The sequence below is a fragment of the Rhinopithecus roxellana genome, chromosome 5 (genome assembly GCF_007565055.1).
Source record: "Rhinopithecus roxellana isolate Shanxi Qingling chromosome 5, ASM756505v1, whole genome shotgun sequence".
Taxonomy (NCBI): domain Eukaryota; kingdom Metazoa; phylum Chordata; class Mammalia; order Primates; family Cercopithecidae; genus Rhinopithecus; species Rhinopithecus roxellana.
Window position 1 is genome coordinate 123248719 of NC_044553.1, and position 27096 is coordinate 123275814.

Genomic DNA, 27096 nt, shown 5'->3' on the forward strand with positions numbered 1-27096 from the left:
TGGGGCCTTCACAAACCAGCTCCATGGTGCAAATTGCTTAACACCTTGATTTCTCCAGCTGAGAAATGGGGATGCTAGCACCCTTTCCATTAACTTCTACAGTTATGAACATTGAAAGGCAAATGCATTTATTTTCATTTGTTTTTGTTTCTTTGTTTTGAGACAGGATCTCACTCTGTTGTCTAGGCTGGAATGCAGTGGCAAGATCTCAGCTCACTGCAACCTCCACCTCCTGGGTTCAAGCAATTCTTGTGCCTCAGCCTCCTGAGTAGCTGGAATTGCAGGCGTTCACCATCACGCTCGGCTAACTCTGGTATTTCCTTTAGTAGAGACGGGGTTTCACCATATTGGCCAGGTTGGTCTTGAACTCCCAACTTCCAGTGATCTGCCCTCCTTGGCCTCCCAAACTGCTGGGATTACAGGCTTGAGCCACTGCACCTGGCAGGCAAATACATTTCTAAAGTGCTTTGAAAAGCAAACCATTTCTCAAATGCCTAATAAAAAAAAAAACTTCTGGCAACTCACCCAGCCTACACTGCCAGCATCAGCTCCATCCTCCCAGCTCCTGGCCACCACCTCCTAGGATACTGGACCCACCCTAAGAGACCATAGGTACTTTTAACCCTGCCAAGGATGGGAGAGTTGTGAAAGGAAGAGGAGTAGGGAGGAGAAGGGAACATTTACTGAAATCCTGGGTTCTGTGTGCACATGCATTGATCACAGGAGGTATCCGTAAGAGACCAACACATCCCCATCCCCATGAGAGTTTCGCAGTGGCCTCCTGAGGTGTTGGATGCAGTCTTCTCTGAATGCTCTTTGGTCAGTTGCGTTAACTGCATTCTTCAAATCTGTATCCTTCTTGAATTTTTTGTCTTGTTTTATTACCAATTACTAAGATGTGTTTAAATTTCTCATTATGATTTCTTGTTGTGATTATGCCAATTTTTACTCTTTGTTTGTTTGTTTTTTGAGATAAAGTTTCACTCTGTCGCCCAGGCTGGAGTGCAGTGGCGTGATCTTGGCTCACTGCAACCTCTGCCTCCTGGGTTCAAGTGATTCTCCTGCGTCAGCCTCCCGAGTAGCTGGGATTACAGGCGCCTGCCACCGTGCCCAGCTATTTTTTTTTTGTATTTTTAGTAGAGATGGAGTTTCACCACGTTAGCCAGGCGGTCTCAAACTCCTGACCTCAGGTGATCTGCCTGCATTGGCTTGCCAAAGTGCTGGGATTACAAGCGTGAGCCACTGTACACGGCCATACTCTGTGTGATTTTAAGCTTGCATTATTAGGTGCTGCTTTTAAGTTATATTATTAAGTGCACACACATTATAATTTTTTAATAATTTTTTTGAGATGAGGTCTCACTATGTTGCTCAGGCTTGTTTTGAACTCCTGGGCTCGAGGGATCCACCCACTTCAGCCTCCCGAAGTGCTGGGGTTACAGGTATGAGCCACTGCACCCAGGACTAAAATTCTTATAATGCTGCGGTCAATTGAATCTTTTCTCACTACCTTTTCTCTTTATCTTAGTCATTCTCTTTGCCTTAAAGTCGACTTTGCCTGAGATTAGTTATATCTCTTTCCATCCTTTTGGTTTTAAACTTGCTATATCCTTGTATTTATGTTGGTCTTTTGTAAATAGAATATGGTAGCTCTTGTATATAAAGCATGAAAATTTTGGCTTTTTATCCAGAGCGTTTATTGCATTTACATAGAATTTAAATTCTGACATCGTTATAAAATCCACCATTTAGTACGCGTGTGCTTTCTATTTTTCCCACCTGTTCTATGTCCCTATTTCTCTCACGTTCTGTCTTCTTTTATATTGATTGAATGTTTTTATTACCATGTTTTTCTCTCTATTGAATTGAAAGTTGCACATTCTTCTCCTATAATTGTATGGTTTGCCTGGGATTGTAGCGGCATTCTTGGCTTATCAAAGTTACTATTAATTAGGATTTTTACCCTCTTTCCCATCAATATAAAGACCTTAGAATTCTAACTCCATTTATCCCTTTCAGCATATGTGCTATTGTTGCATGTATTTTTTTAATGGCTAGAATTTCTCTTTCAGAGTAATTTTAGGTTTGCAGAAAACTGAGCATGTAGTACAGAGAGCTCCCATATACCTCCTCCCTCCCGCTCCTGCTAGCTGTCCCAGTTAGCAACAGCTTGCACAGTGTTATATATTTGTTATAACTGACGTGCCAATACTGACATATCACTATTAACTGAAGCCCAGAGTTTACATTATAATATACTCTTTGTCTTGCACATTCTGAATTTTTTTGTTTTTTGTTTTGTTTTGTGTTTTTGAGATGGAGTCCAGGCTGGAGTGCAGTGGCATGTTCTTGGCTCACCGCATCCTCCCTCTCGAGGTTCAAGCAATTCTCCTACCTCAGCCTCCCAAGTAGCTGGGATTATAGGCATGCGCCACCACTCCCTGGTAATTTTTTTGTATTTTTAGTAGAGACGGGGTTTCACCATGTTGGCCAGGTTGGTCTCAAACTCCTAACCTCAGGTGATCCACCCACCTTGACCTCCCACAGTGTTGGGATTACAGGCATGAGCCACTGCACCCAGCCCAGTCTGGGTTTTGACAAAACTTAATATCATGTATCCACCATTACAGTATTACACAGAATAGCTTCACTGCCCTAAAAATCCCCTGTACTCCAACTGTTCAACCCTCCCTGTCATCGCCCTGAAACCCTGGTATTCAATGATCTTTTTAATGTCTCTCTAATTTTGTCTTTTCCAGAATTGGAATCATACAGTATGTAGCTTTCTCAGATTGACTTTTTTTTTTTTTTTTTTTTTTTTTTTTTGAGACAGAGTCTTACTCTGTCATCCAGGCTGGAGTACAATAGTGTGATCTCGGTCACTGCAACCTCCGCCTCCTGGGTTCAATCTATTATCCTGCCTCAGCCTCCCGAGTAGCTGGGATTACAGGTGTGCACCACCACGCCTAATTTTTGTATGTTTAGTAGAGACAAGATTTCACCATGTCAACCAATCTGGTCTTGAACTCCTGGCCTTATGTGATCTGCCTGCCTTTGCTACCCAAAGTGCTGGGATTATAGGGGTGAGACACCGTACCCAGTCTCAGATTGATTTCTTTGACTAAGCAATATCATTTAAGGTTCTGCAAATCTTGGGGCCTGATGGCTTATTTATTTATTTATTTATTTAGACACAGAGTCTCACTCTGTCACCCAGGCGGAGTGCGATGGCGCAATCTTGGCTCACCACAACCTCCGCCTTCCAGGTTCAAGCGATTCTCCTGCTTCAGCCTCCCAAGTAGCTGGGATTACAGGTGTGCACCACCACGCCCAGCTAACTTTTGTATTTTTTACTAGAGACAATGTTTTACCATGTTGGCCAGGCTGGTCTTGAACTCCTAACCTCAGATGATGTGCCCACCTTGGCCTCCCAAAGTACTGGGATTACAGGCATGAGACATCACACCCAGCCCCGATGGCTTATTTCTTTTTAGCACTGAATAATGCTCCATTGTCTGGAGGTACTGCATGTACCCACTGAAGGACATCTTGCTTGCTTCACATTTTCAGCAATGATGAATAAAGCTGTCATAAACATTTGTGTGCAGGTTTTGGTGTGGACATACATTTTGAATTTGTCTGAGTAAGTGTCTAGGAGCCCATTTTCTGGATCATAAGATAAGACTATGTTTAGCTTTATAAGAAACTGCCAGACTATCTTACAAAGTGGCATTCCAACCAGCAATGAATCAGTTTCTGCTGCTCTGCATTCTCCTAGCATTTGAAATTGTCAGTTTTTGGGGGGTTTTAGCCATTCAGATAGATGTGTAGTGGGTATCCCATTATTCCTGATATTCCCAATAACAAATGATGCTACAGTTCCCACTATTCCTGATAAAAAATGATATTGAGCATCTTTTCACATGCTTATTTGCCATCTGTATTTCTTCTTCGGTGAAGTGTCCAGATCTTTTGCCCATAGTTTTAACTGGGCTATCTGTTTTCTTATTGTTGAGTTTTAGGAGTGCAATGTATATTTTGGATACAAGTCCTTTATCAAATGTGTGTTTTGCAACTATTTTCTCCTAGTCTCTGTTTTTTAAATTTACATAACCATGTCTTTTACAGAGCAGAAGTTTTTCATTTTAGTAAAGTTTATCAATTTTTTTCTTTCATAAGCCATTCTTTCGACATTGCATCTAAAAAGTCATTGCCAAACTCTAGGTCCCCTAGATTTTCTCCTATGATATCTTCTAGATGTTTTATAATTTTATGTTTTACATTTAGGCCTGTGATCCACTTTGAGATAATTTTTGTGAAAGGTGTAAGGTCAGTATCTAGATTCATTTATTTCCATGTGGATCTCAGTTGTCCCAGCATCATTTGTTGAAAAGAACATCCTTTCTCCATCGGATTGCCTTTGCTGCTTTGTCAAAGATCAGTTTATTGCAGTAGTGCGGGTCTATTTCTGGGTTGTCTGCTCTGTTCCATTAAATATTTTTGTGTGTGTATTATTTCACCAATACCACACTGTCTTAATTATTATAGCTTTATAGTATATCTTGAGGTTGAGTAATGTCAGTCCTCTGAGTTTGTTCTTTTTCAGTATTATGTTGCTCATTTTGGGTCTTTTATCTTTCCATATAAACCTTAGAATGAGTTTGTCAGTATCCCCTGACCCAAATAACTTACTTGCTGGGGTTTTGACTGGGGTTTATTGCATCTATAGATCAAGTTGGGAAGAGCTGACATCTTAACAAAACTGAGTTTTCCTATCTATGAACATGAAATATCTCTTATTTATAACTTGTTTCATTTCTTTCATCACAGTTTCATAGTTTTCCTCATGTTGATCTTGGACATATTTTGTTAAATTTATTACTAAGTACTTTATTCTTTGGTACTAGTATAAAAGATATTACGTTTTTATTTGAAATTCCAGTTGTTCATTTCTGGTATATAGGAAAGCAACTGACTTAAATCTAGTAACTTTGAATCCAACAAACTTGGTGTTATCACTTATTAGTTCCAAGAGTTCTTTGGTTGATTCTTTGGAATTTTCTAGATAAACCATCAAGTCATCTGTGAGCAAAGACAGTTTTATTCCTTCCTTTCCAATAGGCATAAGCTTTATTTCTTTTTCTTTTCTTATTGCATTAGTTGTAATTTTCAGTGTGATGTTGAAAGTAGTAGTAGGAGGGGACATCCTTGCCTTATTCCTTATTTTGGTGGGAAAGCTTCTAGTTTCTCACCGTTAAGTATAGTGTTAGCTGTAGGTTTTGTTGTAGTTGTTCTTTATCAAGTTGTGGAAGTAACTGTCTATTCTTCGTCTGCTGGGAGTTTTTATTATAAACGGGTATTGGATTTTTCTCAAATGCTTTTCTACATCTATTAATATGATCATGTAATTTTTCTTCATCCTGTGGATGTGATGAATTACCATGATTCATTTTTAGACATTGAATCAGCCTTGCGTATCTGGGATAAATCTAATTTGGTCATGGTACATAACTATATGTATCGTTCTTTATACATTTCATACACTAGTTTGATTTACTAATGTTTTGTTGAGGAATTTTTGCATTTATGTTCATGAGAAATATTGGTTGTAGGTTCTTTTTTTTTTTTTTTTCTTGTAATGTCTTGGTTTGGTTTTGATATTAGGGAAATGCTGGCCTCATATAATGTTAGGAACTATTCCTTCTGCTTCCATTTTGTGGAAAAGGTGGTGGAGAATTGGTATATTTTCTTCCTCAAATGTATGGTATAATTCACCAGGGAAACACCTAAGCCTGGTGCTTTCTGTAGGGGTAACTTCTTAGTTATTGACTTAGTTTTCAATAGATCTTGTCTATTCAGGTGATGTATTTCTCATTGTATGAGTTTTGAAAGATTGTGTGTTTCAAGGAATTTGTTCATTTCATCTAAGTTATTTGTGGACACAAATTTGTTCATGTTATTCCTTTATTATCCTTTTAATGTCCATTGGATCAGCAGTGATGACCTTTCTTTGCTTTCTCATATCAGTGACTGCATCTGGTCTCTTTGGTTAACTTGACGAGAGATTCATCAATTTTATTGATCTTTTCAAAGAACTAGCTTTAGTTTTCTCTACTGATTTCCTGTTTTTAATTTCATTGAGTTCTGCATTGATTTTTATTTCTTTTTCCTGCTTTATTAGTTTTAATTTGTTCTTCTTTCTACTTTTCTAAGGTGAAAACTTAGATTGCTGGTTTTAGATCTTTCTTTTTTTTGAGATGGAGTCTCCCTCTGGGCCCAGGCTAGAGTGCAGTGGCGTGATCTTGGTTCACTGCAACCTCCGCCTCCCAAGTTCAAGCAATTCTCTGCCTCAGCCTCCCAAGTAGCTGGGATTACAGGCGCCCACCACCACGCCTGGCTAATTTTTGTGTTTTTAGTAGAGACGGGGTTTCACCATCTTGGCCAGGCTGGTCTTGAACTTCTGACCTCATGATCTGCCCGCCTTGGCCTCCCAAAGTGCTGGGATGACAGGCGTGAGCCCCTGCACCAAGCAGATCTTTCTTTTTTTCTAATGCATACATTCAATACTACAAATTTCTCTCTAAGCACTGCTTTCACTGCATCCCACACATTTTGGTAAATTGTGTTTTCATTTTCATTTAGTTCAAAATGTTTTAAAATTTTTCTTTGACTCCTGTTATTTAGAAGTGTATTGTTTACTCTCCAACTATCTGAGAATTTCCAGATATCTTTTGGTTATTATTATTTTTTTTGGTCTAATTCCATTGTGGTCTGAAAGCATACTTCGTGTGATTTTTATTCCTTTAATTTTGCTGGGGTGTGATTTATGTCTCAGAGTGTTGTCTCTCTTGGTGAATGTTTCATGCGAACTTGAGAAGAATGTGTATTCTGCTGTAGTTGGATGAATTATACCGTAAATATCAATTAGATTAAGTTCATAGATAGTACTGTTAAATGCAACTGTATCTTTACTAATTTTCTCTGTGTTGGATCCATAAATGACTGATAGATGTGTTTTGGAGTCTCAATTACGACAGTGGATTTTTATATTTCTCCTTGCAGTTCTGTAAGTTTTTGCCTTTTGCAAACTGACATCATTGTTGGATACATACACATTAAAAATTCTTACATCTTCTTGGAGAACTAACCCCTTTATTATTATTATGTCCTATTTATCCCAATAAGTTCCCTTCTTCTGCTTTACCTGGAATTAATATAGCTACTTCAGCTTTCTTTTGACTAACTATAGCATGGTATATCTTTCCCCATATTTTTGCTTTTAATTTGCTATATCTTTATATTTAAAGTGGACAACATTATAAATGGGAGCTAAACAATGGGCAAAAAAAAAAAGAAAAAGAAAAAAGGAAAAAATATATCAAATAAAGTGGACAACATATAGTTGGGTCTTATTTTTACTGTCCACTCTGGCAGCCTCTGTTTTTAGCTGGTGTATTTAGGCCATTCACGTTTATAGTGATTATTAATATAGCCAGATTGATATCTACCATATTTGTAACCATTTTCTATGTATTACATTTGTCTTTTCTTACCCTCTTTTTCTGCCTTCTCTAGTTTCAATTGAGCATTTTATATAAGTCCATGTTCTCTCTTCTCTTACCGTATTAATTATCTTTTTAGTGGTTGCTCTAGAGTTTGCAGTATACATTTAAAACTAACCTAAACCCACTTTCAATTAACAGTGTATCACTTCATGAGTAGTGCAAGTACTTTATGGCAGAGTATTTCCACTTTTACAATCCTGTTTCTTATAACATCATTGTCATTTATTTTCCTTATATATGTTATAATCACCATATACATTGTTGCGATTATTTTTGTACAAACAGTTATGTTAGATAAATTTTTTTAAAAAAGGTTTTACTTTACCTTTATTTATTTCTTCTCTAACACTCTTCATTCCTTTATGTAGATTTGAATTTCTGACCCATATCTTTTCCTTCTCTTGAATAACTCCTTTTAGCGTTTTTCACAAAGTAGATGTGCTAGTGACAAATTTCTTCAATTCCGTTGGTCTAATGATATCTTTATCTCTTTTTCACATCTGAAGGATAATTTCTCTGGATACAGAATCTAGGTTGTTGGTTTGTTTCTTTCAACACTTGAAATATTTCATCTCACTTTCTTCTTGCCGTCATGGTTTCTGACAAGAATGCTGATATAGATTTTACCCTTGTTCCTCTATAGATAAGGTTTATTTATTTATTTATTTTTGAGACGGATTTTCGCTTTTGTTGCTCAGGCTGGAGTGCAATGGCGCAATCTCGGCTCACTGCAACCTCCGCCTCCTCGGTTGAAGCAATTCTCCTACCTCAGCCTCCCAAGTAGCTGGGATTACAGGCGGGCGCCACCACACTTGGCTAATATTTTGTATTTTTAGTACAGATGGGTTTTCTCCATGTTGATCAGGCTGGTCTCGAACTCCAGACCTCAGGAGATCCGCCCACCTCGGCCTCCCAAAGTGCTAGGATTACAGGTGTGAGCCACCATGCTGTCCAGTAAGGTATTTTTTCATCTCTCATGCAACGGACTGAATGCTTGTGTTCCTTCTCCATCAAACTCATGTGTTGAAACCCTAATCCCAATGTGAGCGTATTTATAGGTGAGACCTTTGGGAGGTGATTGGGTCATGAAGATAGAACCCTCATGAATGGGATTCATGCCCTTATCAAAAAAGACCTGAGAGCCAGCTAGCTTGCTTTCCACTATGTGAGGATACAATGGGAAGCTGGCAATCAGTCTTCTCAGCTTCTTGGCCTTTTGGGTAAGATCAAGTGAGAATTGGCAATCTTCAACCCAGAAGAGAGTCCTAACCCAACCATGGGGCACTCTGATCTTGGATTTTCAGCCTGAGAACTGTGAGAAATAAATTTCTATTGCCACTCACTCTATGATATTCTCTTATAGCAGCCCAAACTGACTAAGACATCTTGTTTATTTTTTCTGAAGTTTTCTCTTTGTCTTTGGTTTTCTGTAGTTTGAACATGATATGTCCACATATTTTGGTATTTATTGTGCTTAATGCTTTTCAACATTTCTGGTTCAATGGTTTGGTATCCGCCCTTAATTTTGGAAAATTCTCATTGTTATTATAAATATTTCTCCTGCTCCTTTCTCTCTTTCTTCTCCCTTTGGTATTCATATTACATGTACAATATAGTTTTTTATTTATTTATTTTTATTATATATTTTTTGAGACAAGGTCTGGCTCTGTCACCCAGGTTGGAGTGCAATGGTGCAACCTCAGTTCATCGCAACCTCCGCCTCCTGGTTTCAAGGGATTCTCATGCCTCAGCCGCCTGAGTAGTGAGATTACAGGCATGCACCACACCCAGCTAATTTTTTGTATTTTTAGTAGAGATGGGGTTTCACCATGTTGGCCAGGCTGGTCTCGAACTCCTGGCCTCCAGTGATCCTCTCACCTCGGCCTCCCAAAGTGATGGGATTACAGGCATGAGCCACCGTGCCCGGCCTGATACAGCTTTTTTAAAAAACTGTTCCACAGTCTTTGGATATCTCTTAATTCTTATTTTAATTTGCATTCCAGTTTTGGAAATTTCTATTGACATCTTCAAACTCATTAATTATTTTCTTGGTAATGTCTAGCCTCTTAATCGATGGCATTTTTATTACTGTGTGTTTGATCTTTAGTTTTTCCTTTTGATTATTTCTTAGAGTTTCTCTTTGATAATATTACACATCTGTTCTTGCATGTTGTCCACTTTGTTCATTAGAGCCCTTAGTGTGTGTGTGTGTGTGTGTGTGTGTGTGTGTGTGTGTGTGTGTGTGTGTGTATTTTTTTCTTTGAGACCGAATCTCACTCTGTCGTCCGGGCTGGAGTGCAGTGAAGTGATCTCGGCTCACTGCAACCTCCACCTACTGGGTTCAAGCAAGTCTCCTGCCTCAGCCTCCCAAATAGCTGGGATTACAGGCATGCCCCACCATGCTCAGTTATTTTTTTTTCCCCTGAGATGGAGTTTCGTTCTTGTCGCCTGGGCTAGAGTGCAGTGACACGATCTCAGTTCACTGCAACCTCTGCCTCCCAAGTTCAAGCGATTCTCCTGCCTTAGCCTCCTGAGTAGCTGGGATTACAGGCATGAGCCACCGTGCCTGGCCTAATTTCTGTAATTTTAGTAGAGATGGGCCAGGCTGCTCTAGAACTCCTGACCTCAGGTGATCCGCCCGCCTCAGCCTCCCAAAGTTTTGGGATTACAGGCATGAGCCACTCCACCCAGTCAGAGCCCTTAGTATTAGTCATAGTTATTTAAAGTTTCCAGCCTGGTGATTCCAAACTCTCTGCTATATCTGAGTCTAGTTCTCTTGCTTGCTTTCTCTCTTCACACTGCTTTTTCTTGCCTTTAGCATACCTTGTAATTATTTTGTTGAAAGCCAGACATGATGCATTGCAAAAGAAAAAACATGATGTATTACCAAAAAGAGATAAATAGGCGTTTAGTGTGAGGGTTTATGTTTATCTGGCCAGGGATTACACTGTTTACTGTAGGTGTGGGTGTTTCTGGCTTCACATTCCTCCAGAATCTTTTTTTCTCTATTATCTTTGGATTCCCTAGGAAATTCTTAAATAGTCTAAGCCTTGCAGTTTTCCAGCTGTGACCCTCTGGAATTACACAGAAGCCTTTGGTGATGGTGGTAAGGTGTGGGAGTAGGGAAGCACTTTATTTATTTTCTTCAGATGGAGTTTCGCTCTTGTTGCCCAGGCTGGAATGCGGTGGCGTGATCTCGGTTCACTGCAGCCTCTGCCTCCTGGGTTCAAGCGATTCTCCTGCCTCCCAAGTAGCTGGGATTACAGGCTCCTGCCACCACACCCAGCTAATTTTTGTAGTTTTAGTAGAGATGGGGTTTCGCCATGTTGGCCAGACTGCTCTCAAACTCCTGGCCTCAGGTGATCCACCCGCCTCAGCCTCCCAAAGTGCTGGGACTGCAGGCGTGAGCCACCGCGCCGGGCACTTTAGGATGCTGTAATTAGACCTCAGCCTGTGTTCTTGGGCTGTGACTTCCACCAGTGCTTCTCAGTAGCTTTTCTCCAACTTGTGTGAGACAGGAAGGCTAGAGAGAGCTGGAGTGTGGTATTTCCCTTGCAACACTGGGAAGACTAAAGGGGGCTGGAGTTTGGTATTTTTCCTCCCCCACATTGGTTAGGCTCTGCTATGGTTTCAATGTTTGTGTCCCTGCCAAAATTATGGAAATGCAACCCCAAATGTGATGGTATTAAGAACTGGGGCATTAGGGAGATGATCAGATACAGAGGCAGAGTCCTCAGGGATGAGATTAGTGCCCTCGTCAAAGAGGCCCCGGAGAGCTATCTCGCGCCTCCCACCAGGTGAGGACATAGCTAGAAGGTGTGTCTATGAAGACACAAGTTCTCACCAGGCCCCAAATCTGCCTACACTTTGATATTAGACTTCCCAGCCTCCTGAACTGTGAGAAATAAATGTTTGTTGTTTATATGTCAGGCAGCTTATGACATTGTTGTTTTAGCAGCCTGAATGGACTAAGACAGACTCTGATAATGTAGCTTCCCTTGATGGCAGGCAGGAGAGAGAGTGCTCCGGGGGTGTCTCAACAGGGTTACTTTTCTCCACCCCTGCTAGAAACAGGAAGGGATTTTTCTGTGATCTTCACTGTGAGAATCTGCTGGAGTGCTTGGGGGTAAAACTCACAAAAGTGGGAGGGGTACCCTAAGATGGGCCATCCCTGGAACCTTTAACATCTAAGCTAGTCCACAGTCAGCCTCCAGAAATTCATCAATTACAGCTTCAGTTTTCCTACCCATTTCTGGCTCTAGCATTTTCTCCAATTCTAGAAGCTATAATTCTCTATATTTCCCTTTCTCTTCATTTTTCAGAGTGTCTGTTTGTCCCTGTGACCTCAACTGTCTGATTGATCTAAACAGCTTTTTCTTGCTGTGAAAATGAAAGTGATGGCTTTTTACACATCCAAGCCGAAACCAGAAGTTTTTTTTTCATTTAATTCCAAATCTGTTTTATTTTACTTTTTATTTATCTATTATTATTATTTTTTAAACAGAGTCTTGCTCTGTTGCCCAGGTTGGAATGTAGTGGCGCAATCTTGGCTAACTGACATGGTCACCTCCCGGGTTCAAATGATTCTTCTGCCGCAGCCTCCTGAGTAGCTGGGATGATAGGCACCCACTACCACGCTTGACTAATTTTTTGTTTTTTGTATTTTTAGTAGAGACAGGATGTCACCATTTTGGCCAGGCTGGTGTTGAACTCCTAACCTCAGGTGATCCGCCTGCCTTGGCCTCCCAAAGTGCTGGGATTACAGGCGTAAGCCACTGCGCCCAGCCTCAGATCTGTTTTAAATCCTGCAAGATATTATCGCTATTATGTTACACAATTGGTATCCATTTAGATGTACATACATATTTACTATTTTAATCGTTCTTTATTCCTTTTTGTTCCATGCATTTATCTGTGTTATGTTTACTTCCGTCTGAAGAAAGCTCTTTGTAAGTCTATTACGAATTAACTCTGTTAGTTTGTCTAAAAATGTCTCCATTTTTCTTTTGTTGTGCAAGAATATTTTTTTCTAGACGTAAAATTCTAGGTTGGCAATGATTTCCTTTTAGCACTCTGAATATATAATTTTGTTACCTTCTGACCTTCATTGCTTCTGTTGAGAGGTCAACTGCCTTTTTAGTAACTGTCTGCTGTATAGAAGATAATCTTTTCCTTTTACAACATCTTAAAATTGTATCTTTGTCTTTGGTTTTCAGCAATTTCACTGTTGTTTGACTAGATGTGTATTTCTTTGTGTTTATTATGCTTGGAGTTCATTGGGATTCCTAAATTGGGGACTAACATCTTTCATCAAGATATAGAATCAATCTAAATGTCCATCAATAATAGACTGGATAAAAAAATGTGGTACATATACACCATGGAATACTAGACAGCCATAAAAAAGAACAAGATCATGTCCTTTGCAGGGACATGGATGAAGCTGGAGGGCATTATCCTTAGCAAACTAACACAGGAAGAGAAAACCAAATACTGCATGTTCTCACTTACTAACGGGAGCTAAATGATGCGAACACATGGACACATGGAGGGGAACAACACACATGGGGGCCTTTTGGAGGATGGACAGTGGGAAGAGAGAAAAGACCAGGAAAAAAAAATAAGCCTACTAGTGAGAAGTGAAGCCAGCTGGACTTTCCAGTCCACTGTGGACCTGGAGAACTTTTCAGTCTAGCTAGAGGATTGTAAATGCACCAATCAACATTCTGTATAAATGGACCAATCAGCACTCTGTAAAATGGACCAATCGGCACTGTGTAAAATGCACCAATTAGCAGGACATGGGCGGGGGCCAAATAAGGGAATAAATACTGGAGCCAGCAGCTGCAGCCTGCTGGGGTCTCTTTCCACTGTGTGGAAGGCTTATTCTTTCCTCCCAGTAAATCTTGCTGCTGCTCACTTTTTGGATCCCTGCTAAGTTTAAGAGCTGTAACACTCACCATGAAGGTCCGCGGCTTCGTTCTTTAACTCAGCGGGACCGAGAACCCACCGGAAGGGACCAACTCGGACACACTAAGTTTAAAACCTGGATGTTGGGGGTGGGGAAAGAAAACCGGCTGATGAAATAATCTGTACAGAAAAGTGCCATGACGCAAGTTTACCTGTATGACGAACTTGCACTTGTATCCTACAACTTAAAGGTTAAAAAAGAACATTTTAAAGTATGTAGAAAAATGTTTTTCATCAGTTTGGAAAATTCTCATTATCTCCTCAGATACTGTCTCTGACCCATTTTCTCTCTATTCCCTGGGGATTTCAAATAAAAGCTGTCAGACCTTGTCCTTGAATTCTGTATGCATAGGTGACGTTTCACAGAACTCCCTGGCCATGGGAGGGTCACCTGTGGCACTCGCTTTCCAAGTCTCCTGCAGTGAGTGGCTCAGGAGGCAGCACTCTTCCTGGAGAGTCAGGGAGGAGCAGGCAGAATCAGGGGTCCTGGCCTGTCTACCCCTACTTTCTACTGATTGGCTGGGAGACTCCCTCCTGGGAGATACCATTCCCTAACTGGAGCAGATGGGCCATGGTGAGTTTCCAGGGGGATGATTCAGACAGAAGACACATTGGGAGATGATCGTATCTCACCAAAACCAAGACAGCAGCTCTCGACAGGGGTCCTACTGTCAGGAACCTGCTCCGGCCCTCTGAATGGGACTTCAAGAAGCCGTTTGCTCCAACATGAACAGTCACCAGCACCTCAGATGGTTAACCTCGTGTTAATCCGATTCTTTTCAAGTCCTCTGTTATGATACTTTCGCTATGCGAAATATTAAGAAGTATTTCAGAAGAAAAAAGATACTACTGGGCAAATGAGTTTGAGGAATGCTGGATTACATGAAAGGAAAGGGGTTGCTTGCGGCAAGACTTCTTAGAACTTTAATATCCTAATATGCATTGTGAATCTCCAAGAGGAAAATATAGGAAGCAGAGTTGCCCAAATTTAGTTCACGTGGAATCTTTTTTTGTTGAAAATGCCTGAGGTCTAAGAAGCCCAGTTTAGAGGATATCGCCCCTGGGCAGATGCAATACTCTAAGAAGAACTATCTCCGAGTTAGGAACCCCTCAAAGTGGACACCGTTCCTTTTCATCTTAGCCAATTGAAAAAAAAAAAAAAAGTTTAATTGGTCCCCTGGCAGGAAGGACGGAGGTGGGGGGGGCAGGGGAGATACAGCAGGACAGCAGGGCATAGTGGGATGGAGAAACCTCTGCTAAGCAAAGTTTCGCAGGACTGGGGGAGGATTTGGGACTAATTGTTAACAATCTTTAACCAGGGTGTTTCTTGTTTGCTCAAGATCCCAGACTGGAGTGCAATGGTGCAATCTCGGCTCACCACAACCTCCTCCTCCCAGGTTCAAGCGATTCTCCTGCCTCAGCCTCCCGAGTAGCTGGGATTACAGGCATGCGCCACCATGCCTGGCTAATTTTGTATTTTTAGTATAGATAGGGTTTCTCCATGTTGGTCAGACTGGTCTCGAACTCCCGACCTCAGGTGATCCACCCACTTCGGCCTCCTAAAGTGCCGAGATTACAGGCATGAGCCACAGCTCCCAGCCACTCAATTTCTGAATCAACTCGGGAAGAAGGAATGAGCTTTAAAAAGTAGAATGCCACATCCCTTCTGTTGCCACACTTTCCAGCGCTTGTCCTACTCTTCTAAGCTCTGTGTGCTCACACTCGCTACCTTTCTCTTAGCAGCCTTGCTTTGGCCTGTGTTTCAAACTTTTCCAAAGATTTTTTCAAAAGATTAAGATGCAAAGTCTTTCTGCTTACTTAAACAAAAGATTCGGGTAACAATACTCTATTCCTAGAACAAAAGTTTCACTGCGATTTATTAGGTACAGCCAAATTTTTTGGGGGGTGCTTTGTTTTGCTTTATGGGTTATTGTAACCAAATGGGGTAAAATTCAGATTTTAGGAGCTATAAAGCATTACTTAAAGAACATGACACTAACAGGAGATCAACTTGATGACTGTTATGAGCTCCGCCATTCCAACAGGGCACGAGGACACAGGAGATAGAAATAACGCCCTGGGCGCCTGGGTGAAGAGGAGTGCTATGCGTTGAGCTCTTGCTAACACTGAGCCAGCTTCCCGTGTGGACTGTGCGGAGCCACAGCTGCCTACATGGGGCTCAGGAGCATCATTTTGTCTCCTGAAGATGCGGTTCTTATGCAGTCTGCTGCTATCAACAAAAGAAGCTTGAAGTTAGATTGAGGCAAAATCATCTCTTGCCATGATTCCTGCCCAGATTTCTTTTCAGGAACACAGACATCTTGAAGGAAGAAAAGGTAGAATCAACTTCCATATAATTGGACCCACAGTTTGGGAGTTTTGCCGTCATTCCAGAGTGAAGACTTCAGAAGCGTTAGCTACGGTGCTGGGATTTGAAAGTCCTCCATTAGGTCCCAGCAGAGGGTAGAACGTTACACTGAGACTCTCAGGGATGCTAGCACAGTGAGGCACTGCAGCTTCTTACATGCAGTCAGTGTAGTTGCAGATTAATGAGATGTTAGACGTTTGATGAGAAGGAAAACCAGCTCAGATAATGCTCTCTCCTTGGAACTTCCAGAAGCTCCAGCCACAACCTTTCCTCATGGCAGGATCCAGGACCAACCTCCATGGCCACACCGGGTTTACAGCTACAAAGCTGTAACACAACGGATTATCTCCACCACAAAGTCACTGGTTTTATTTTCACTGTAGAGAGTATTCTGGAGATTAAAAAAAAAAAAAAATTAAATGCTTGGCAGGCTTTTTTACCCATATGTTTGTTATTCTGGCACACATCATCTGCCAGCACTGCAACACAACCCACTGAGGAGCACAAAAGGAAGGAAGGAAGGGAGGAAGGGAAGGAGGGAGGGAGCGAGGAGAGAGAGAAAGAGAGAGAAGAAAGAAAGAAAAGAAGAAAGGGAAAGAAAGAAAAAGAGAAAAAAAGGAAAAGAAGATTCTTACAACCAGACAGGAAGTCACTGTCCAATTTCAATCCTCCCACTGATACCTCCATGGCTGGTCCCCACAAGCCTGTGTCCTCCAATGGAGGATGAGGAGAAATAGAGGGACCTCAGGAGCTCTCACTTCCTAAACCCTGAGCCATGGGGTGGAGAAGAGTGGTGTGAAAAGGCCGCTGCCAACGTTCACCTGTTGATGAGGCTGGGCAGCCTACAGAGAATGGCTAGCATATTTTGGCCAACTTGGATCTTAAGGCTCACTGGGAAGACCCTCTGCCTTCCAGACAAAGAGAGGAGTTTCCAAGACCCACGTTCCAAATATCCAATGATCTTATTTTCCTCCAAGTGGGGAAACCTACTTAATTTTTTTGTCAGTCAGTAGAGAGATGGAAGCAGAGTTTACGGTAATCGAAAGTATTGATAGACCTCTACGTCTTTGTCCAATCTAGTTATCCATTTGTTTACTTTGTAATTATCTTTTACAACAACACCAAAAGATTTTAAATTACCCTCTAGCCTTCTTAATTCAGAGACATTTTTCAATGAAATATACATTTAACTTACAAAACAAAGACTTTTTTAAATCTACCACTTTTATTTATTTCAGAGATTCTTCCAACTGAGAATCAGTAGCAATAAGTCAGTAATAGTAGTAGTACTAACTTATTTTAAATACATGTAAAGAATTCAACAGTATACAAAGTGGAAGCCCATCTCTGCAGCCAATGCCAGGAGCAATATAATTTTTTGAACCAATATAAGTCTTACTTCAAATAAGACTTTGAAAGGGAAGGTTTTTGGATCAGGGCTTTCAGGTCAGGATTCACAAAACTTTTGCTTGGCCAGTGGTGGCCTGAGCCCTTGGACTCCCACCTTGCCCCACACCTGCCCTCTGTCCCCAGCATTATATATTGTCCTCTTTCTCTGCCCACCACCCATCTCCAGCCTGGGAACCAAGCTCCAGCTCACAGGATGTTTGCCCTGATGCCCTACTGTCTGCCATCTCCAACTCTAAAGTGCCCCCCTTTCCTCAAGTCTGCTACCAGGACTCCCATCCAAACTATATGCTCAGTTTGAAACTCCATTACTCCTCTTTTTTTTTTTTTTTCTTTTAAGACAGAGTCTCACTCTGTTGCCCAGGCTGGAGTGCAGTGGCATGATCTCAGGTCACTGCAACCTTTGCTTCCCAGGTTCAAGCGATTCTCCTGCCTCAACCTCCATAATAGCTGGGATTACAGGCACCCACCAACACGCCCAGCTAATTTTTTGTATTTTTAGTAGAGATGAGGTTTCGTCATGTTGGCCAGGCTGATCTTGAACTCCAGACCTCAGGTGATCCACCTGCCTTGGCCTCCCAAAGTACTGGGGTTACAGACATGAGCCACCACACCTGGCCTCCTCTTTCTTTTTTTTTCTTTTCTCTTTCTCTTTTCTTTTTTTTTTTCTTTTCTCTCTCTCTTTTCTTTTTTTTTTTTGAGACAGAGTCTCACTCAGTTGCCCAAGCTGGAGTACAGTGGCGCAATCTCGGGTCACTGCAACCTCTGCTTCCCAGGTTCAAGTGATCCTCCTGCTTCAGCCTCCATAATAGCTGAGATTACAGGTGTGTGTCACCTCACCTGGCCCATTACTCCTCTTTCTTTTGAAAGCTCCCTCTCCCTTTATGCTTTCCTCTTGCTTGTCGAAGCTGATTGCAATGTTTCCTAGAGTCGGCCTTGTATTTCAAATGTGTTTATATGAGCACAGGCTCCCCCACTAGCCTGCAAACCCTTAAAAGTCATTTCTGAGTCACTCCCATATCTCCACACAGCACCAGCAGTGTCTGGAGCATGGGAGAGGTGATCTCAATGATAAATTGAATTAAATAGACTGTGGATATCGAGGAAGCAAGAAGCCAGGGCAAGTAGGTAAAGTCAAAAGACAGGTGACAAGCTGGAAAAAATATTTGCCACTTTATTAAAGTCAAAATTTCACCATATTTGGTATGTAGGAACAAGCTTTAAAAATAAAGAAAAAAGGCTGGGCACAGTGGCTCTAATGCCTGTAATCCCAGAACTTTGGGAGGCCAAGGCGGATGGATCACCTGAGGTCGGCAGTTCAAGGCCAGCCAGACCAACATGGAGAAACCTTGTCTCTACTAAAATATACAAAATTAGCTGAGCATGGTGGCACATGCCTGTAATCCCAGTTACTAGGGAGGCTGAGGCTGGAGAATCGCTTGAACCCGGAACATGGAGGTTGCAGTGAGCTGAGATCGTGCCATTGCACTCCAGCCTGGGCAACAAGAGCAAAACTCCATCTCAAATAACATAAAATAAAGAAAAAGACCCTACAGAAAAATGAGCAAGAGATGTGGAAAGTTCACAGAAACAGAAATACAGATGGCCCTTACACATGAAAAGATGCCAACCTTACTTATAGTAAAATAAATGCAAATTAAAACTACATTGACCTAACAGACGTCTAAGAGTATACTACACCCAACAACAAAATACACAAAATACACATTCTTATCATGTGCACATGGGCCATTCTCTAGGACAGACCATATGTTAAGCCAAAAAACAAGCCTTAATAAGTATAAAAGGATTTTTAAAGTCATGCGAAGTATGTTCTCCAGCCACAGTGGAATTAAATTAGAAATCAATAATAGAAAAAAAGTTGAACAGGCCTGGTGGCTCACGCCTGTAAACCCAACACTTTGGGAGGCCAAAGTGGGCAGATCACCTGAGGTCAGGAGTTCGAGACCAGCCTGGCCAACATGGGGAAACCCTGTCTCTACTAAAAATACAAAAATTAGCTGGGCATGGGGTCACCTGCCTATAATTCCAGCTACTTGGGAGGCTGAGGCAGCAGAATCACTTGAACCCAGGAGGCAGAGGTTGCAGCGAGCTGAGATCATGCCACTGCACTCCAGCGTGGGCAACAGAGCAAGACTCTGTCTCAAAAAAAAAAAAAAAAGAAAAGAAAAGAAAAAAAATTGAGAAATTCAAAAGTGGATATTAAAGTACATACTCCTAAGTAACCAGTGGGCTAAAAAAGTCACAAGAAAAATTATAAAATATTTTAAGATGAACAAATATGAAAAAGTATATTGGATTCAGCTAAAATCGTGCTCAGAGGGAAATTTATAGCTGTAAACACCCATATTAAGAATGAAAGATCTCAAATAAATAACCTAACCTTCAACTCTAGAAAACAGAAAAAGACAAGCAAACTAAACCCAAATCAAGCAGAAGGAACAAAACAAGACTAACATGGAAAAAATAAAATAAAGAATAGAAAAACAATAGAAGAAATCAATGAAACCAAAAGTTGATTCCCTGAAAAGGTCAACAAAGTTGAAAAACCTTTAGCTAGACCGTCCATCTAAACAACAGGGAAGACTCAAATTGCTAAAATCAGGAATGAAAAAGAGGCATCACTAATGACCTTCTAGACACATTAACATAAAGGATCGTAAGGGAATACCAAGAATAACTGGATGCCAACAGATTTTAAAACCTGGATGAAGGCCGGGCGCGGTGGCTCAAGCCTGTAATCCCAGCACTTTGGGAGGCCAAGACGGGCGGATCATGAGGTCAGGAGATCGAGACCATCCTGGCTAATACGGTGAAACCCCGTCTCTACTAAAAAATACAAAAAACTAGCCGGGCGACGAGGCGGGCGCCTGTAGTCCCAGCTACTCGGGAGGCTGAGACAGGAGAATGGCGTGAACCCGGGAGGCGGAGCTTGCAGTGAGCTGAGAGCCGGCCACTGCACTCCAGCCTGGGCGGCAGAGCAAGACTCCGTCTCAAAAAAAAAAAAAAAAAGAAAAAAAGAAAGAAAACCTGGATGAAATGGACACATTCCTGAAAAGACAAATTACTGAAACTGACTCAAGGGGAAACAGAAAAATCTGAACAGACCTATAAAAAGTAAACACATTGGAGTATTAATTTTTAAACTTCCCATAAAGAAAACCACAGTCCCAGAAGGCTTCACTGGTAAATTCTACCAAACTTGTAAAGAATAATGAAGACCAATCTTTCACAAACTCTTACAGAAAATAGAGGAGGCGGGGAGTCTTTTCCCAACTCATTCTATGAGGCCAGTTTTACCCAGATACCAAAACCAGACAACAGCATCCAAAAAATGAAGACAACTATAGGCCCAAACTACATTGACAAACCATTTCCTATTAAGATTGGCAAAATTCTAAAAGTTTAACAACTTATTATGTTGGTGAGGCTATGGGAAAACAAGGACTCATAAAATCTCACTGGAAATGCAAAATGCTATAATCTCTGTGAAGGGAAGTTTTGCAATATTAGCAAATTTCATATTTATACCCTTAATCCCAGCAATCTCACTTCTCAGAATCTAGCCTAAAGATTACAGACAAATGCAAAAGGACATGTGGCAAGACTTTTTGTTGCTGTGCTATTTGTAGAGACCAAGAGCCACCCAAGTGCCCATCGACACGGGTCTGGCTGAATCAACTCTCATGCATCCACTCAGGGATTAGGGCCACACAGCTGTCAAAAGAAATGAGGGGCAGCCATGTCATCTCCAAGAAAACTGGAGAAGTGAAGAGCCAAAAGCAAAGCAGAGAAAAGCGTGTAAAGTCCTCTACCATGTATGTGAGAAAGAGGCAGAGAGAAACAATATGTATATATTTATACTTAAAAAGTGAAAGGATAAAATAATAATTTTTTTTTTTTTTAAGTTTACTTGTGGCGGCTAGGCATGGTGGCTCACACCTGTAATCCCAGCACTTTGGGAGGCTGAGGCGGGCAGATCACCTGAGGTCAGGAGTTTGAGACCAGCCTGACCAACATGGTGAAACTCTGTGTCTACTAAAAATACAAAATTAGTCAGGCATGGTGGCACGTGCCTGTAGTCCCAGTTACTTGGAAGACTAAGGCAGGAGAATCACTTGAACCCAGGAGACAGAAGTTGCAGTGAGCTGAGATCGCACCCCTGCACTCCAGCCTGGGCAACAAGAGCGAAACTCCATCTCAAAAAAAAAAAAAAAAAGTTTACTTGTGGGGAAAGAAGAACGAGGGAGAAAGACAGATGCCATAGCCAGACTACTCTGAAAGAATCTTGCTTGCAGATTGGACTTTGCCAAAATGCAAATGTTTCACTTAATTATAAAACAGACTTATATTTAAAAACCAGTTCCTAAAACAATGCATGGAAATCCAATGGAAAATTCAATGAGTGAATCTTACTGGAAATCTGCCTTTAGCGTTAGTGCTATTGTTTGCTCAGACAGCTCACTGGACTCATAGTAATTCTCAGACATGCCAGCGTCTCCCCACAGTTCTCGGGTACTGCGTTCCCCAAACTTGCTATGTATCAAGTGTGTAGAATAACCAGACAGAGAATAATAACTTTAAGTTCTTGAGAAAACCTAACAGGACATATGCAAGGTGAAAAAGAATAGCAAAACAATGTTTTAAGCTGCTTCCAGTACGGTTAGCAATATGGGTATGTTACTTGAAACTATATTCAGGATAAAGCAAAAGAGAAAGCTTTTAATGTCATTAGGAATAAGGCTTTTAGCATAAGCAGAAAGAGACACAAACATAAAATCAAGGAAGTTAAGTAAAATCCCTGTTTCTAAATTTCAATTGAAAATTATCAGCATACATTCATGATGCATTTTCTTTACAGATGCGTGCGCACGTGCACACACATACACACACACACACAGCTTCGTAGTTCCGCCTGCTGAAAAGGTTCAGAAACAATTCAGTTCAGAAGCAGTTCCTAGTTCCTGAATACTGTTTCTCACTCAGAGGAACCAAGGCTCCTTGGAGAAGTGCCTGAGTCCAGATCTGGGGCAAGAAATGTACAAGACGATCCCAAAACATCTTTGCATTCCAGATAGCAAAGGAGCTCTCAGAGACTCCTGGGGTGGTGTCAGAAGGATTCAGGAGCTTTTGTGAAACTGGGACCATGCGAACAATAGTAAAAAAAATAACTGCTGTAGATTTAAATGCATCAAATGTGTTCAAATCCATGAATTCATACTGACACTCTGAAGAAAAGGAATGCATTAATCACATTGGAATGAGGCCAGGGAACCAACCAATTCCTCTGGAGAGGGAAACCTTTTTCCTGCCTTTCCTCTGCAAGCTGTGCCTCAGGGTGACCAAATATGCCCAGGGAAAGTTTCTCTTTATAGATGAATTCCAGCTAACAAATAAAGAACAGTCGACCTAATTAGAAGATCACCATTTTGTGGCCAGGCGCGGTAGCTTGCACCTGTAATCCCAGCACTTTGGGAGGCTGAGGCGGGAGGATCACAAGGTCAGGAGATCAAGACCATCCTGGCTAACACGGTGAAACCCCATCTCTACTAAAAAATACAAAAAAGTAGCCGAGGGTGGTGGTGGGCACCTGTAGTCCCAGCTACTTGGGAGTCTGAGGCAGGAGAATGGCATGAACCCGGAAGGCAGAGCATGCAGTGAGCCAAGATCGAGCCACTGCACTCCAGCCTGGGCAACAGAGCAAGACTCTGTCTCAAAAAAAAAAAAAAAAAAATCACCATTTTGCAAGTCCTAGGGATATCATGGCCCTAGACAGTCATCATCAAAGTCCACCAGCATTGCAAAAGAGATGGCTCCTAACAGAAGGACACACCACCACCAAAGAGTCTTGTCGCAAAAGTTCACCTTGAATCTGAACAGGTTTCGAGACGTAACTATTGGTCAGGAAATGCAGGGAACGAAGGAACATGAGAAACCATATTGCTGTCTCATCTCAGAGTCCAACCAGGACCCTTGGGCCTCCACCTGGGGTGTCCCCTGCCAGCCTGGGGACTTTCCACGACCTCCCCAGGGCCCCACACAGGTGAGCACATAGGTCACTGTCCCCACACTCTCACCAACTGTGACCGCCAGCTGGCCTCATTCCCTCTGAGGAATGTGTCCTCATTCCTCACCCATGATGAGAAGGACCCCGCCCCCACAGCTGGGTGAGGAGTGAGTGGTCAGTATCCACCCTTTGCGGTGGTGTTCTTGTTTCCTCAGACAGCTCCACAGACACATCATAATTCTCAGACCTTACAGCGTCTCGCCACAGTCCTCACACACTGTGTCCATGCACCAGGTCATCCAAGTGACTTCATGGGGGAGGATGCCTCCGGAGAGCAGGCAGTCTGGTGAGATCCCTCTTCCCCCACAGCAGAAGTTCAACACCGCCCAACAGAAATACAAGGTGAGCCACAGCTGTGAGCCACAGAGTAGAGGCAATTTAAAATTTTCTTTTCTTTCTTTTCTTTCTTTCTTTCCTTTTTTTTTTTTTTTTTGACAGAGTCTTACTCTATCGCCCAGGCTGGAGTGCAGTGGCATTATCTCGGCTCACTGCAAACTCCGCCTCCCGGGTTCAAGGGATTCTCCTGCCTCAGCCTCCCCAGTAGCTGGGATTACAGGCACCCACCACTACTCCCTGTTAATTTTTATATTTTTAGTAGAGACGAGATTTCACCATGTTGGCCAAGCTGGTCTCGAACTCCTGACCTCAGGTGATCCACCCACCTCAGCCTCCCAAAGTGCTGGAATTTCAGGTGTGAGCTGGGCCAATTTTTAATTTTCTAGTAGTCGGTTTTGATAGAAGCAGGTGAAAAAAAATTAATAACATTCAATTCAACCCAATATGTTCTAAATATTTCAATGTACAATCAATTATTATCACAAGTCTTGGCAATCCTGTGTATATTTTACATTCAGAGCACATCTCAATTCCGACTGGCTGTTTCCAGCGCTCCGTAGCCACATGTGCCTTGTGGCCACTGTGTGGGCCATCTCAGCTCCCATTTGCAGGCCGCACTGCATGGACCCTGGGGAGGAGGGGTATTCTCTTGGGGAAGGTTGGGGCTCCCATTGTTGCCATCTTATCTGAACCTGAAAAAGAACCTATTTGTCTAGTGAAGGGCCCACTGCCTGGAGAGCCACTGAGTGGCAGCCGGCCGGGTTGGGGCTGGTCATTGGCACTGACCACAGAGCCTCCACACCTCCCAGCTGTGGCAGTGCCGGCCATCAGCTCACTTCCCCATGTGGCCTTTCCCCACAGCTCCCAGACTGATTTCAGATGCTCTGGATTGCCCTGACTGTGCCTTCAGAATTCCGGCCACGTAGTACCCTCCCTCAGCCCCCGGAAGGGCTCCCGATGAAGCCGTGACTCTCTCAGGCCTAAGGAGCCAACACTAGTTCAAGAAAGAAGACCCGGGAGCCAGGCCAGGGCTGCTGCTGCAGGCGCTGTGCCCTCTCCAGCAAAGCATGTGGGAGCCCCTCACCCGACCCTCTGCCGACCACTCTGTGGGGACAGACCCCGAGTGAAACTAATGAAAGCAAAGACCAAGAAAACGGCCTGGCACATGTGCTTCCATCAGAAGTTCAGAGACTCCCTGAGCCCCAGGCTGTCTGCCAGGCATGGGGTTGGGGAGTGAGCCCAGCCTCCAGCTTCAGGACTCTACATATGGGCGGAACATGACAACCTGGGCACTCCCGCTCCACCCCACCTGCTCTCTGGGCAAGCCAACCTCTCCCGTGGCTCAGAGTCCTCTTCTGTAAAATGGGAACAGCCCTAATTTCCCTTCCGTCCAACCTGTCTGCTCCTCTGTGAGAAGGGGGAGGTGGCCAATGCCCAAGAGCCTCAGATGCTGGGGAAGATCCAGCCCCTCTGCAAAGAGGGATAGTTCAGGGTTTGGGTTTTTTCTTTCCTCCTGGGCTGAGAAAGCTCATGGACAGCTGGAATAACCATGCATACTGCTACAGCACATCCAACAGAGCTCCCACCACGGTGGCTTTCAGGTGACTGTGGATGCCGCGCAGGCAAGCTCCTGGTGAAGTGGGGAGAGCAAGGATTAAAAGCACTCAGAAAGGGCTGAGAGTCATGTGGGGCTCACATTGCATTTGCAGCTGGGTTCACCCTGACCTCAGGCCCAACTTAGATGAAGAAGGATTAGCAGTAATTAATGCCATGTGCCTCCTTCTCCAGGCTCCCAGGGGAGCGAGCACTGCCCGGCTGATGAGGGGATTCTGAAAGAACAATTATGTCCAATTGTCTCGATTACGCAAACCCTGCTGACATTTCCAGCCAGGGAAGGGTTGGCTGGGTGGGAGGGGGACGTGGTGGGGCCACTTCAAAGGAAAAGCTCTAGCTCCCCTACCTCTCTCACATCCTAAGGCTGCCTTTGTGGATTCCACATGGAACAGGAACTGGAAGCTTGGGGCCCTGGCTTCCTTTTCTGGCCTGGGAGCCAGGTCATGGGGCCATCGCTTCACAGGGATCATGAGGGCCCAGGCCCAAGTGCTCACATGCTCCTCATGGGGACTGCTCCTCTTAAAGGCTGGGGCCTCCTCACCCAGCTCCCTGCCCTGGCCAAGGAGGAGGCTGGAAGAGCCTGAGCCGTGCCCTCTCCATTCCACTGCTGTGGCAGGTAAGCTCAGATGCGGGTAAGCGCAGGTGAAGAGAGGTCAGGCACAGGTATCCTCAGGTGTGGGTAAGCTCAGGTGTGGGTAAACTCAAGCGTGGACAAACTCAGGTGCAGATAACCACAGACTCAGGTAAGCTCAGGTGCTGGTAACCTCAGGTGCAGGTAGGGTCAGGTACAAGGAAGGTCAGGTGCGGGCAAGCTCGGTGTGCTTCCTGGGGCCTGTTGCTCCCTTCCTCTTGAGGCTGGCTGGACAGGACCCTATGGAACAGGTGGTGAACCTGTGTTCAGCCTGGGTTCCAAGAGGCTCTCTCAGCAGAAGGGACCCACCAGGTTGATTCAGAGGGGACAAGCACTCTGTCAGCTGGTCACAAAGAGGCTGAAACCCTCTGCACTTCCCTCGGGGCCAGCTTCTAAATCCAGGTGCCAGTGATCTGCTCAGAAGCCCCGGCTCCAGGCCTCCACTTCTTGCCTGTCATTTCTTAGCATCTTACTTTGCTTTGGGAAAAAGGTGCATCTTCCTTAGAACCCTAGGAAATGCAGAAGTTCTAGGAGAAACAGTGTTTACACTTGTAAGCCTTATCAGCTGATATTTTACCTGTGAAAGCCTTGGGGAAGAGATTGGCTACACAGAACAGCATCAGGAGGGGAGAGTACTCCTCCCTCTCCCTGCTGGGAGGAGTGCAAACTGGTTTCTGGAAGGCAGTTCAACCACATGCAGCAAAGCCCTGCAAGTCCACACCTAGGAACCCATCCTGAGAATCCTGAAGGGATGCCAACATTGACACAGCATCGTGTGCCACCGGGAAGCACAGTGAACAACCCAAACGCCCAGAAGCAGAGGGCTGGACACAGAAATCATGGTCTGTCCATAGGATGAAACATCACGCAGTCACTTTTAAAATGACAGAGAAAAAGGCATAATAACCGTGCAGAATTATTGTGTTTTTCATTACACACACATGCACCTATCTAATCTATTCACAGAAAAAGCCTAGAAATACACGGAAATATCAGTCGTTTTAGGATGGAGGCCTTATGGGTGGTGTTTGTTTATTCCTTTGTACATTTCTACATTTTTCTTTAATCATTTTCTATCACAAATTCATTTTCCTTTTTATCCCAGAAAATATATCTT

At 43.0% G+C, this 27096-nt stretch overlaps 1 protein-coding gene across 3 annotated transcripts in view; it reads left to right on the plus strand.

Annotated features, from left to right (window-relative positions):
- Window positions 1-27096, plus strand: part of TRPM1 (transient receptor potential cation channel subfamily M member 1) — a 159637-nt gene that overhangs the window by 29189 nt on the left and 103352 nt on the right. For 2 of the 3 annotated variants that reach the window (XM_030931755.1, XM_010362887.2), the window contains exon 1: window positions 25704-25964. The exons of the other annotated variant lie outside the window; for it this stretch is intronic. The gene's annotated coding sequence lies outside the window, so the exon portion shown is untranslated. Of the gene's footprint in view, window positions 1-25703; window positions 25965-27096 lie in introns of those variants that run through there. 3 annotated transcript variants of the gene reach the window in all.